The sequence below is a fragment of the Poecilia reticulata genome, chromosome 3, assembly GCF_904066995.2.
Source record: "Poecilia reticulata chromosome 3, P_reticulata-male-v2, whole genome shotgun sequence".
Classification (NCBI taxonomy): Eukaryota; Metazoa; Chordata; class Actinopteri; order Cyprinodontiformes; family Poeciliidae; genus Poecilia; species Poecilia reticulata.
Window position 1 is genome coordinate 30,529,912 of NC_088832.1, and position 14,266 is coordinate 30,544,177.

Below are 14,266 nucleotides of genomic sequence, written 5' to 3' on the forward strand. Positions count from 1 at the left end.
GGTACAGAAGGAGCTGCATGGCACAATAAGTAACAAGAAAGTGTCCTGCCAGGTGTCTGAAAATGGCCTTTTCTGCCATTGATGGAAATTAATTTTTCGAAGCAGCACTACGCTCAGTGCAAACACAACCAGGGTCAAAGTACAACAGGCCCTGCAGTGTAAAAGGCCTTTAGTTGGTGTGGGACACTTGAAATAGTTTAGACAGCAGCTAAAACAGAAATTGGCTTGTACTTGGCTTAGTTGTAGATGTAAAAACTTGGTGTGAGAAGAGTTCAGTGAGGTTATGAAGCCAGAATTTTTGTGCTTTGCCAACTCCATAACAGTAGGGATGAGGAGCGATTGACCTAAGCTATAGTCAGGCAGTGAAAGTAACATTTTTAGTTTCTCTGCTACTCATATTATTCTTTTTGGGGTGTAAAAGTCAAATGTCTTGGGCGAAGAGGGATTGTTCCCATCACTGTTGCTGATTTCACGAAGGTTAGCATGAAATCAGGCAGTGTTTTCAAATCATCACACTTCTCACCCTATCTAGGAACATCCACATTGTCAAAATCTTTAGATTCAGGAAGAGCACCAGGGTTTTTGTCATTTTAAAGAAATGTGTCAATGGGGCAATGTGAGATTCTGTGTCTAGTTCTTTTATATAAGCTTGACAAGAGTAGGTAGGGAGAAGGGATTTGGGCATATCTGGCCAAGGTACTGAGTTTTGAATAAGGGATGAAGGGCATGGGATAAGGATGAATGGATATATAGATGGATGCACAGATTAAACCACATTTCATTATTTTTTGTGGTAGAAAGTTCACATGAAAATATTTAAAGCCATTGGGATTTTTGTTTTAGATATAATGGCATTCATTACTCTAAAGCAGTGGTTCTTAACCTTTTTTGAGGTACTGAACCCCCCAGTTTCATATGCGCATTCACCAAACCCTTCTTAACCCCCCCCCCCACCACCACCCCCCTGCCGACACACAAAATACTTTGCGGTATTCTGATTTAGTAATGTAATTATATTAGCTGTGTTACCATCCCCCCACCCCCCACCACTAGAGGCAGTAGCAACCCCAAATAGATGCGACTAAGGAGCAGATTTAGACTATAGAATTTGGTAAAAACGGTGAGTTTTGCTGAAAGACATAAGCTCAAATCCATGCTGAGTGGAACTTCTTCAATCAGGGCTCCTCCGAAGCTCTGATTGGCTAAGCAATGTAACGTGACCCTTTGCAGCAAGTGATGGCAAAGCGGGGCGTCATCACGACTTTACACAAGTGTGTCTTTATCTCGGCGGCAGAGGCTCCGCCGAACCCCTGAGACCGACTCACCGAACCCCTGGGGTTCGATCGAACCCAGGTTAAGAACCACTGGTCTAAAGGGTTACCTACGTATTACTTTAGGAAAAAGCAAACAATATCGAGTCTCACTTAAAACAAAACATAGGTATGCACAGAAAAATCCAGGAGACATGTAAATCTGATGAAACACTTATAAAGAGTCCAGAGTAGTTGTAATATTCTTCAAAAGCGACAGGTTATCCCTGAAAATATCACCTGCAGTGAAGCAAAGAAGATTCCATGGCATATTGAGCATGCAGTGTATATTGATTTTCCACCTCAGTGCACATGTGCACTGCTGATGCTCACTTTTCCATTGGCTTCAGGTAGTTTCTGAAAGCCCACAGTGTTGTCAGAGAACAGATGTCTGTATCAGAGGTGGAGACAAGAGATGCAGTTGTTCACACTGCAGATAGGACTGAGGCTTTCATGAGGTAAGAATTTTGGCTTCACATACATTAAACCTATTGATCATTTGTTACTTCATAAAATCACCAAGTCAGCAGCTAGAAAATCATCTTACTCTTATTCTCCAAATCTTCTGTTTTCATCCTCTCTCAGTCAAATCTGGTCTTGTGTTTTTAGTTCAGGGATGTCTGGTAGCCACTCCATTATACTCACAGGATAACAGCAATAGATGTCCCATGTGATTTGTTTTTTCTAGAATGAAATGTCACGTGAATTTTTTAAAATTCTCTTGAATGTTTACCTTGTTCTGGAGCTGTCTAGTCAGGGCATTCTTGAAAATTTGATTTTTCATTTTCAAGCAGCTTTTATTATTGTTAACGAAAAGTTAATAATGATTTGAGTTTTATCCATGTCTCTTTATAGCGTAGCCCTGAAAACTTAAAGGACAACAACAATAAACACGCTACCATTTAGTGATGTTAGAGCCTCAATAGGTTTTAAATTAAATGTAATGAGATAATTGTAATGTGCCACAGATCTTTTGAATGTCAGCTCCTGCGAGTTCAGTAAAGGACTGACCTTCAAATGGCCTTTAGAATCAATAAAGAAATTAAATCAAGCAGTGGTAGTGGAGATCTAAAACCTAGTTGAGTTAAAAGACAACACTAAGATTTCAGGGTGATCTATTAATTAGAACTTACCGTGGTCAAGTTTGTTTTTATGTTCAGTATTAAAAGAACATGCATTGCTTCCTGTAGATTATGAATACAAGGGGAAAAAAATACCAGTGGATAAAATGAGAAGTACTTGAGATAGACCCCCACGTCTGAGGTGACTTGAACACCTAAATTTATGGAGGTATTTACATGCACACGTTAAGAAGGTCCAGTTATTATTCCAGTCTTCCAAGTCAAAGTGTTGATTAATGAGGCTGACAGCTATGCACAGTGTGAAAGCCCTTTGGCTCCATCAGTCATCAATCATGTCCATACTGTCATAAACACTAGTCATGTTGGTGTCCTGAAATTTATGCAAGATCTATGTAATTCCATTTGTCAAACACACTCGGGGCAGAAGGGCCAAATGTAACCAAAAAAAACTACCTTAGAGTGACATTTACTAACCTGAGATATATGTAAAGATTGCAAGTTCATAATCTTAAAATATGACTGAGACTGATATAATACATTGTATCTGGTGTCTAGTTATAAATATCTTGGAAAAAATGACCTGACTAGAACTTCTAAAGTCTAACCGATGGGGTTTTTCTCGAAATGACATGGTTTCACAGTATGGGTAATAATGATGTCCACAACAGATTTCCAAAGTGTCTTTTGCCTGTTTGCCCTCTTTGAGCTTCTACTTATTAAAAAATGTGAAGTTGAAATTCTCCAATTTGGATATTTATTGCTAATGGAATTATCATTTGAAAACTGTTTGGTAGGCCTATTATTTCTAGTAATATCTGTCCATTTGTTTGATAATCTGAATAATTTAAGTAAATCAAATAATGAAGTTCAAAAGAAATTTGTATGGGGGAAAAAATACTTTTTCACAGCAATACATATGCACAATAATGCTCACTCAAGTCCCCACTTGCTTGGTCAGAGAACTTCATGTTTCCAAGTCAAGCTCTGTTCTGCAGACTTGTTATTTTGATCACATTCAAGGCATCTTGTCTTTCTCGTCAGTTTTCCAAGACAGCCACTCTATCAAGTATCTCCTTCGCTGCATCTTGCTAGATCCTCTATTAAGAGATTGCCACTCCAAGATTCTTAACAAGGCTGAAGCATGTGATTTCATTGGAAGTCTGGGAGGTAGTCAACACAGTATTGGATTGTCAATACACATTTTGTGCAGCACTCAGCAGCTGATCACCTCTAAGCGGCATCAGTGCGGGGATTCCATCTACCCAAGATGAGATCAAAAGGCAATGGTTTTCAGCTTACAAACTGATAATTTTTTTACTGCTTGAGAAAATTTCATTTTCTTATAGATCCATTTACTGATATTCTTCTCAGCAAACGTCAAGGTTTGCTTTTTCCTTTTGTGCTTAGAGATTGTCTTTAAAGTCAGCACCTTATCCCTCAACAACAGCCTGTTTTTTAATTATTTCCTTTGTTTTTCTTAGCATTCCAAGTAAGAAGGAATACAATAAAATGATTTGTAGCTCAATATATATATTATTAGTAAAACTATTAGTTAGGGGTATGGTCCATATTTTGTGTCAACATGGGAAACACTTTGGCTTTCATTAGTCTTCATGACTTAGTCTCTTAGATTCTTAAACAACTTTGTGAGTAGCGTTGATACTTCTTCCAACAAAGAGATGTAATAAAATGATTTGTGTAGTATATTGCTTAAACTGGAAATGGGAGCAATAACAGAGATAACTGATTTTGACACAGTAATAGCTTTAGCAATGATACACTGTCAACACTTATGAGTATGACAGTGATTCAGATGAAAAAACTACATTAGAAACAGCTTAGCTAGCTAAGTCTTTGCTGTTTCACTCTTGGGGGAGAGATACAAAACAAACTTGTGCTTGAGAGTAAATTGTAGTGAGCTGTAGATTTTTGTGGATTTTCTGTGGTTAATTTTTACACATTAGATGTTTGATATCCCACCTTTTGGAGCAGAGCTGTGTAACAGCACACAGACTGAAGAAGACAGAAGAGAACATCTGTAAGCTATACTTTATGCAATGTTACTGATATGGAGAAACATAATGGGGTTTTTCATGGATTCATCATTTATAATATAAAAAAAAAATGTTCTTCTTGAAAAATTGAATAGAACTATAAATCCATTACTGTTTTGCTCTTTATGTTCACTCATCAGTGAAAATTTTCTTTTTTGAAGAAGAAGAAGAAAACGTTCAAGTTGTGAGTGTTTTCTGGCAGTAAAAAAATGAATCAAAATCTGCCCAAAACAAAAATGATCTACATTAGTTGGTGGTAAAGATTTTTGCATTACCGTACATACTACTTTTGTTTTATTTGATTTATGTACCTGCCTTTCCTAAGGAGATCACACATCTCTTACTGACATAGTTCATATTTAAAAAGATCTCAATAGATCTGAAAATACTTGCAAAGTTATGCTAAACTATGGAGATTTCACTAAAGCTTTAAATTTGCTTAGAGATAAAATCTAGATTGCCTAGATTGAAGGCAGATTTTCTAGTTTATGTCTTGCTCTTGGAACCACTCTTGCAAAATGTTCACTGAAAGAAATTGCAGTTTTCTTGTTTCAATATCAAACACAAAGCAAGAATGAATTCTACATCAAATAGTAAGCCAGAATAAATTGCACCCAAAATGATTTTGTAAATTAATCAACTATTCATGAAAAATAAGTTATTTAAAAAGGTCAAATTAACTTTGTAGATCTTCCTAATAGACTTGCAATTATATAAAGGTGGAAATTGAATAGTAAAGGTTTTACAATGCTTTTTATTAAAATGACTATACAGGGGGGAACGATATAAGCTCTGGGCAAGTATTGTAATACATTTCTTTATTTATTTGGTCTTTGATATTTGATCTCTGGACATTATCTTTTGGCTTTTTTTTTTTCCAAATACGGCGTTACATCATTTGACATTGATATTCTAGTATGTCAAGTAATATAGGTTTTGTTTCACAGCCAAATAGATTTTTTAAAAATTAAAATCTATTTATGGCAGTTCCACTCTAGATGCCACCATATTTCCTTTATGGATAGTTTTTGCTATAATTGCTGAAAGAAAAGTCCTTGCATAAAACCTAGAAAGCACAGGCAACTCATACCTTGACGTTTTGGAAAACACATGGCACAACACATGCATTTATCCATGGTTTCTTCACTTTTCTTTCAGATTATCCTGTGACTGTCAGTGACTTAACCTTTCTAGCGCTATATACTTTGTGCATAGTTTGGTGTTTTGGTAAAATCCTCAGGTAAGGAAAATGAAAAACTCAAATTCAATGCAGGCTTTTCCAATTAACCCAATGAAGTCCCTGCAAATGGTGACAGCTAAAAACATTATGATGGATGCTCTTCATTTCTACATCCTCAATCTATATCAATCAATCAAGGGGGCAGTTGAGGTCAGAGTGCTCTTACACCTGTCTTATTTAGCCCTGTGTTATTTGTCTGGGATTATAAGCCAAACCTAACTATTTCTCTAGGGGAGGTCTAGATGATGTGCCAAGTACAGGCTAGGGGATAATTAACTCAGCTTCCCAATTAGGACAAAGCAATCCACTGAGGATACAAGTAGGGAGAGGATAAATACTAAAGTGTCAGTGGAGGAGCAGGGCAGGACAGGCAGACAGATGCATGGAATGGGAAAAGGAGAAATGGACTGAGAAACTTTAAACACTTTCTAAAATGCAACAGTGATTGATTCAATGTGTCTTTTTTGCAACAGTCATCCATTCTTCTGTATGTTGCCATAATGTTTGAGGTTTGAAAATGTAACAAATGACTTTGTATCACCTGCCTACTTGTCAAAGTGAAAAATTCAGAGACTTAAAAATGTGTCACAATCTGTTTAGCTATTAATCAAGTACTTACTTCAATAAATAATCCTGCTGAGAATTGTGTAGGTTTTCTTAGCTGCCGTGGTCTACAGGTGACATTGTGGTCAACAGATTGTAAGATTTTTAAAAGACACAAGCAGCTTTCAGTTCTCAAATTCAGAAGTTTAAATATTATAATTCCAAGAACATTTTGAGTTTTTGTTACATCACAACCACAATCTTGAATGTATTTTATTAGGATTTTTATGTGATAGACCAACACAACATTGTGATTTATCATAAAGTGAAAATTAAACTACTCATGGTTATAAGTGGTTTTCAAATCAGAAGAGCTTGTCATGCATTTGTGTCATTGTAAAATACAGTGCAGCTTGTAGTGGACACAAGACACCAACAAAATGCACTGAGGCTTGTGGTTATGATAAAATGTGGAAAAACTTGAGGGGGTATTAATACTTTAAGTGTGCGGTACAGTACAGTATTCCCAAATGCTAATGTAATGAAACGCTTTTGAACTGCAACAATATGGGATCGCAGATATTTTTACACTAGCCGATGGCAGGTTGCAGATGCATAAATCACAAATGTAGCAACTGATTTAAGCCCTCATTTTACCAACACGGGCTTCTACGCAATCATGCACATTCAGCAGAACGCAAACCTCAATATAAAATCTGCCTTTGAGGCACCGTCCCACAAAATTGCCTAGAGACGTAGAAGTGTTTTACGCTTTGCGATGTTGCTGCTATGAAATATTTGGAGTTAGATTTTATTACTGCTTTATTGCTTTGCATTGTGACTGATTACTCTGTTTGCTTTTAACTTATCTGAGTACCTCAACAGTTACAATTACCAAACTGGAGAAAGATGAGTCAAGTTTGAAGTACTGTATTCAATCATTGCATATATAAAAATTAGACTGTAAAAATGAAGCAATGGTGGACAGCACGTTTGAGTGTTTTGAATTTTTTCAGAACATGCCATAGAAAACACATCTTGAATATTCATTCTACATTTTCTTATTAAAAACTAAATCCTGTTAATTGTTCTAGTTTTATGCTGAGCTTGTCTCATATTGTCATTCATGCAAAGGCAATCATTGTCACAGGAAGTGTGTTAATTAGAGATGCTCATTTGAAAGGACTAATGTGCTAACATCTCAGTACGCTGTCACCACTGTTGTGTTTATTGGGGTTTTCTAAGAAATTGCATTCGTCATCTCCCCCTAATATGACACACACACTCACACACACACACTCATATGCACCTATATATACACACAAACACACACACGCACACACAATAATAATAATAATAATAATTATTATATATATATATATATATATATATATATATATATATATATATATATATATATATATATATATATATATATATATGTATTTACTAAATAAATGTTTTGAAGAAATAATTTATTTTTAAGTTAGAAATGAGTAAGAGAATAAGGAATGAAATCCGACTAAAACTCCAACAGATTTTGTGTCGCAAGAGCAGCTCATCTTGTCTTATGTCTACATCATTCCATGATTCTGTGAAAGAAACTAAGTTGAAATCATCAATTTTTTGCAGGATAGCCTCTTAAGTAATGCAAATTTTGTAGTTGCCTAATATCCTGACTCTTTGATTTTTGTCTCATGAATCAGCTGCCTGGGCCACTCTATTCTCCCCTTAAAATTAAAATAAAAGATGCTGACAAAGCAGAAGAGGGCATGGAAGTAGAGCAAAATGTTCTCAGGTAACTACTTGGCTACCTCTTCATTTCACTGGAAAACTAAACAGATTACATATCATGTCAGTTTTTTAAAGATGTTTATCAGACAGACCTGTACAGAGTGTCCTATGGCATCACATTTTAGGTGTTTTATCAGATTTGGTCTTTAGCCCTTAGAGGTCCCCCCCACCCCCATTAACCCATCACTTTCAGACATGACATCAAACAAATGCAGTCCTTGGTGATGTAAGGACAAGTTTAATAGATAAAATATGCTTTGTGGGACCCTTTCGGTTTCAATTGGCCTTTGTTTAATAACTAATATGTTGGAAAAAAAAAGAGTCAAATGTTAAAAATTATATTTGTGTAGATAAAAACAAAATGATTTGACAACAGATATTTTCTTTTACACTAAATGTACTGGAGTAAAGCTCTCAATACCCATCATGACCTTTGTCAGCTGTTCAACAGCCATGCTGGAGAAAATTATGGATTCACCCCCAGCTGTTGTTGGCTTCGTTTTACCAGCTGAAGCTGATTTATTTATTTATGGACATTCATCATCAGATGAACAACTTGTGACAGTGGCTAAAGGCAGACAATCCTCCATAAATGAATCGTATGTACAAATTGATTATTTAGCAACACACGCTTACAAGTCAACAAGTATTAAACTGAGAGCTATACAAGAGTCTGAGCACTTGCATAATTTATTGCCTGTGTTGAAATTAAGTTTTTATTTCTGTATGCAATGTGTTATTGCTTACACACACATGTGCATACATATTCTGTATTTTATATAATGTTTATTTGGAATCTTAGGAATAAATGAACAAAATTATTCAGGTTTATTAATTCTAATTTTTCCTATTACAATTAGCAATTACACTTTGACATGCTACGATTGCTCTTGACTAGTTTTTTAAACTTAGGTGATTTTTTTGAGTTTTTACATTCTTATCTTAGTGTCCAAATAGTGCCCAAACACAGCCTTTACCCCAACACATTGCTGAAATTTCATTACAAATTATAAATATTTCAGATAAATGTTCATAAGCCAGTCTTTTCATACTGCATCCTTCCAAGTAGCAACAACTCTATTTGTGAGTCCATGAGCTGCCTGTCACAGACGGGGTGGACAGATAAAATAGGTTGCCACATGACACTGAGGTACCCTAAGGGTGGAAGTGAATATCTACCAGCCTGAGGGCTCAGCACTCCCTGACAGCTTATCAATGTTGTTTTTTTGTATGTTTTCTTCTTCTTTTAGTTGGTAAGGAAAGCATTTACACATTAGTTTTCAGTCACTATTTAGGAATTAAGGGTTTAATTTTGAAATCACATCTTTATTATACTTCCCACCAAAACTGAGTTATGCTAATTATTAAATTTTAATTAATAGTTTTTTGTTTGTTTTTTTTTTTCTTTCTCTTTGTCTCACTTGGCAAAAATACCTCATTATGCTCTATTCTTTGTTTTTTTTCTGTGGAGCATAAGTAGTTTTCTTTGTTACATATTTAAGTGAGCAAAATTTGAACCTCACACAAAACTGTAAATCTAAACATGAGCCATTATTATCAATACTGCAGACAATAGTAGAGAAGCAAACTGTGGGTCGCTGAGTGCAAAATGCATTTTGGAGCCTAATAATGGATGCATTACTTTCATGGTATAAGTTGTGGTTTGTGTTTCAATAGGTTAAAAGATCCACATTAGCAGTATTCTCAGCAATAGACTTCTGACACCTCATCCTGTAAGCTAAAGGTCAGGAGCAACTCTGTGCATCTGCTTTTAAGCTTGAAATGTACAATAATTTCTTTCAGCAAGTGAACATTGGAATAGCAATTTGTCACCTTAAAACAGCTTAAACCTATAACTGGATTGTTTCTAAAGATGCAGCTTCAAAATTTTGGCACAATAAAAACATTCCCAAGCTTTGTAGTAAATATTAACCATACAGTTTTAACAACATTTAGCAGTGACAGGTTTGAATCTGGTTGATGTGCAAGATGGCAAAGCTGCATGAGAATTACAAACATCCTGTAAAAGACAAACACTGATGTTATCACTGAAATTCCCTGCATTTACTTACTCTAACTTAAAATATATTGCTTGTGACAAATTGCTCTTGTCCCTGGGCCAGGGACATTTGAGCAGTGGTGGAGAAAGTACTCAAAAAATGTACTTAAGTAAAAGTACAAATACACAGTCAAAAATGTACTCAAGTAAAAGTCAAAGTACCACATTAACATTTTACTTAAGTAAAAGTAAAAAAGTGCTGGCTTTTAAAAATACTTAAGTATTAAAAGTAAAAGTACTTGCTGAATGCATTACCTAATTGCTAATATCATTAAGTGTGCCGATTGTATTTAATTTTAATACATCAGAAATGTATACATTTCTGATGTATTTTTAATACATCAGAAATGTATACATTTCTGATGTATTAAATGTGCCATTTTAAGGGCACATTTCTGCCATTAAAATTGAACACGTTTAACCAGAGATTAACCGTGTTCTTACTGTGTTTATTCTCTGTAACAGTTTAGACTTAGATATGTGATTCTATGGATCATAATTTCAGGGATGGAAACATCTTGTCTCCTGTCCTAACATAACATGAACTTCATTAGTCACATTTATTTAGAAAGAAATCCAACTGAAAGGGGATGTAAAGAAGGTGAGGGGAGGCAACCAAGAAGCCATGTAGCAGAGTTGTAGTCAAGACCACCGAACCCGAGACCAAGACCAGCGCCCTGCACTAAATGACTCAATAACATTAAGTTTACCTATCAAAATTGGTTCTCAGATTGATCTGAAAGATCCCATTCCCATAAAAACACCTAGATATTAAATACTTAGAGCTGAAATATATTTAACCAGTATCAATTAAAACTCACTTCATTCTGTTTTGCTTTCATCGCTGTGCTACAATCCGCAGAGGTCCCCTGCCATCCCTAGAAAAATAACACCCTGGGCGGTTGCCCATATTGCATATGTCAGAAACCACAACTGAAACATCGCAATTAACAAACGGTAAATAACGTTCAACTATGAACACTGTCCAACGGCGCAACAAGTAACTAAGCAGAAGGAGCACCGTGACTGTTTTCACCCTCCCTCCCACTGCGATGTTTGCCACCATGACAGGAAATCAATCAATGAGCAATGAGCATGCTCTGTGTTCATACGTTCAACTTTTACTTATTCAGCGATTAAATAAATGTGTGTGTGTATATATATATATCTACCGCAGTGTACACAAGAACAAAGAACGGCTCTAAGTGAGGCTTCAGTCCTTAGGACTTAGTAAAGATCCGTCCAGAAGAATCGGATCGTTCCTGAATGTCATACCACTATATTGCAGACTTTGGTCACAGCGTTGTCCCATATATGCGTCACCTCAGTCAACACGCATTCAGCGCATGAGTGACAACTTTTTTTCATCGCAGATGCAACATGTGTCTCTGTGGACGTGATGCTTTGTTAGCATCACGTCCACGGAGCTTACCTTTCTTTAAGCTTTCCTTCCAAGTGACTCTAAAAGTTGGACGAAGTCCCGCCTCTGTGAAAGCGAAGCGCTGCTGATTTTACATGTCGCCATATCTTATGATTTATGCAGCTATTATGGATTAAACAAACATCTCCTCCCGCTCAGAGGAAACCACTGCGCATGTCTGGAGCTCCGCGTGCGAGTAAAGATGGAGCCGATGGGTGACAACAGACAGTAAGTCACGTTATTGCTCGGATTTTACGGCGCCACCTTAAATCCTTTAACTTTGTTACTTCCCACCACTGCATTTGAGACACTGTACCAGAAAAATAAAAGTATAAAAATGCTTTTTTGTTTGACAAGACAGTGGGTGTTAATTGGTTGCTTCTGCAAAAACAGCATGGCCTAAAACACTCAAGTGTAAACCCTTTCAGTATTAAATCTAAGCATGTGGTGAGTTTGACCTTTTGCTGTGAAAATAAGGAAAACTATGAGTGGAAATTACCTCAATGCAAAAAGTCAACACCCTCTGTTTTTAATTTAAATGTATTTAGATCAACAATGTTAAGCGTCTCAAGAAGTCTGAAGATGTAGTCAAATCACATATTTTTTTGAAATACTTTATTTTAATTTTATTATCTGGATGCATGTTAACATTTCTATAAAAGAGATTATTTCACAGCTGCCACTTGTCCTTGAGAGCCTTGAAGCATTTTGAAGCTCAAAGGAGCTAATTTATAATAAATGTCACACCAGTGGGGGGAAAGAATGTCCTCCAAAACCGTAGATTGTTTCCTGCCAATAGAATTTACCCCCTTCCTGTCTACAAAAATACCACTTCTTTTTGCATCAAAATTCATTTTTGTAATTTTCACTCAGATAAACTTTAAATTTGTATTCATGTCTTCATCTGTTTCTCATTCATGTAACAGTTAACTTTTGGCACTGCAAATGTCAGAGAAGGGTGGGAGGAAATCTTTATTGTTTTAATGTGGCTTTTATGAGATGATGAGCTCTTGAGAAATCAGGCACGTCCATCCTTCACCTTTGTTTCCTCCAGGAAGACATTTTAAAACAGTTGTCTTTGACAAGCGTTTGACATTGTAAATCTAATTATGTAAATATGATTGATTGGGGGGGTGCTTTTAAATCATCAGGGTGGACAGTAAGGTCAAGCTGATAAACTAATTCAAAGTGAATATGTGTTGTTTTTTTATCTCTTGAAGGTGATGATGCAGGCAGATAAAAGTCCTGCTGGGGCCACTATTCACTGTCACTGTCTGTCTCAGTGGCCTTCCATTGCATTATTTGTAAGGACAGCTGTCTGTGGCTACATAAATATGCACCCGATAGGGGTCACTGCAATCAATGACAACTGACTGACATATTAGATGTTGGGTTAAAGGCATATGTAAGTGAATGGAGTTGACTGACCCACGTACCAGGGTGGGTCGTATCCAGGGTTTTTGGTGTATGAAGGACAAGGACAATGACGCCCACTGATGCTAGACTGCTATAACATTCTTTACAGGGAACATACTGCCCATATCTATGTGAATAGAATGCAATACAATATCTCTCTGCATGACACTCCTAGATCAGGGGAGGAAGAACAATTTCCAAAACCTAACTATACAATAAGGATGCAAACAATATAAATAAACTGCAGGCATCCTCTGGAAAACAGACGTTCCTGTCGGAGGTGCCTGTAACAGGGTACCATATGTGCTTGCTGAGATAAAACGGAAGGGATGGGCACACCCCCTGCAGGTAAATACTCATCAGACCAGAGTATTGGCTGCTGTGTTTCCAGATTATTCCATCATTTGCTGGCAGTGCCAGCAAATGTCCTGCAGTCTTTGATATTCTCTGAAGAGTCTGGATGCTGGTGAGCAAGAACTGGCTCAAAAGGAACCTCTCCATACCCCTGGAAGGTGAACATATGTCTTGTTTAACATATGGGAACCATTAATCATGCCATTTTTGTTTTTCTTGCCTGAGCCACATCAAATCTATTTACACATTAAAGCATTGTGCGATGGCACATTGCCTCTTGGAAGCATGTATACTGTTTTATTAAGGGGTATCTTATTAAAAAGCGTTGAATTGAAATGAACAGCACACTTTTACACACAATCTATGTGCTTTTTCTTTAACTTCACAATTAGGACCTGCTAAGTGTTAAACTATAAAATCCAAATAGCTGAAGCCCTTAAAGCTTGAGGTTATAATGTGACAAAACTGAAAAAGGTCAAGAGGGCTATACTATTGCGACTTGCTGTATGCATTGTCTTTATGCGGTTATATGATTTAAGATCTTGTATAACCAAATATGTTGTCGTCCTTTTCCATTTTAATATATGTGGACATGTTTTACAGATCAAAGCTGCACTGCAGTCACTGATCACATCCAGGCACGCAACATTCACAAACCATTACATCCCGTGTTTGTACTTTGTGGACCATGGGTAGCCCAGCTCTTTACGTCTCTCCCATAAAAATGCAATTAAAAGTAAATCCAGTCTCATGCATAGTACATTGGCTTGTTCAATGAACTTCAATGTAACCGCTGTGGATGCAATGAGTTTTTCATGGGCCAATGACAATTTAATAATAGCATTTCAATAACAGACTTTGGCTTAGTCTGCTCTCCACAAAGATAAGTACTGCACTCTCCTTTGAGATGAATGAAGATGAGATAAAACTATCTGCACCCTTCAAATGGCCATTTCATTTCACCAACACAGGATATTGTTGGCTATTACAGCTG

At 36.5% G+C, this 14,266-nt stretch overlaps 1 protein-coding gene across 1 annotated transcript in view; it reads right to left on the reverse strand.

The window, feature by feature from the left end:
* Nucleotides 1–14,266, reverse strand: part of luzp2 (leucine zipper protein 2) — a 167,036-nt gene that overhangs the window by 126,242 nt on the left and 26,528 nt on the right. The gene's annotated exons all lie outside the window — the stretch shown is intronic.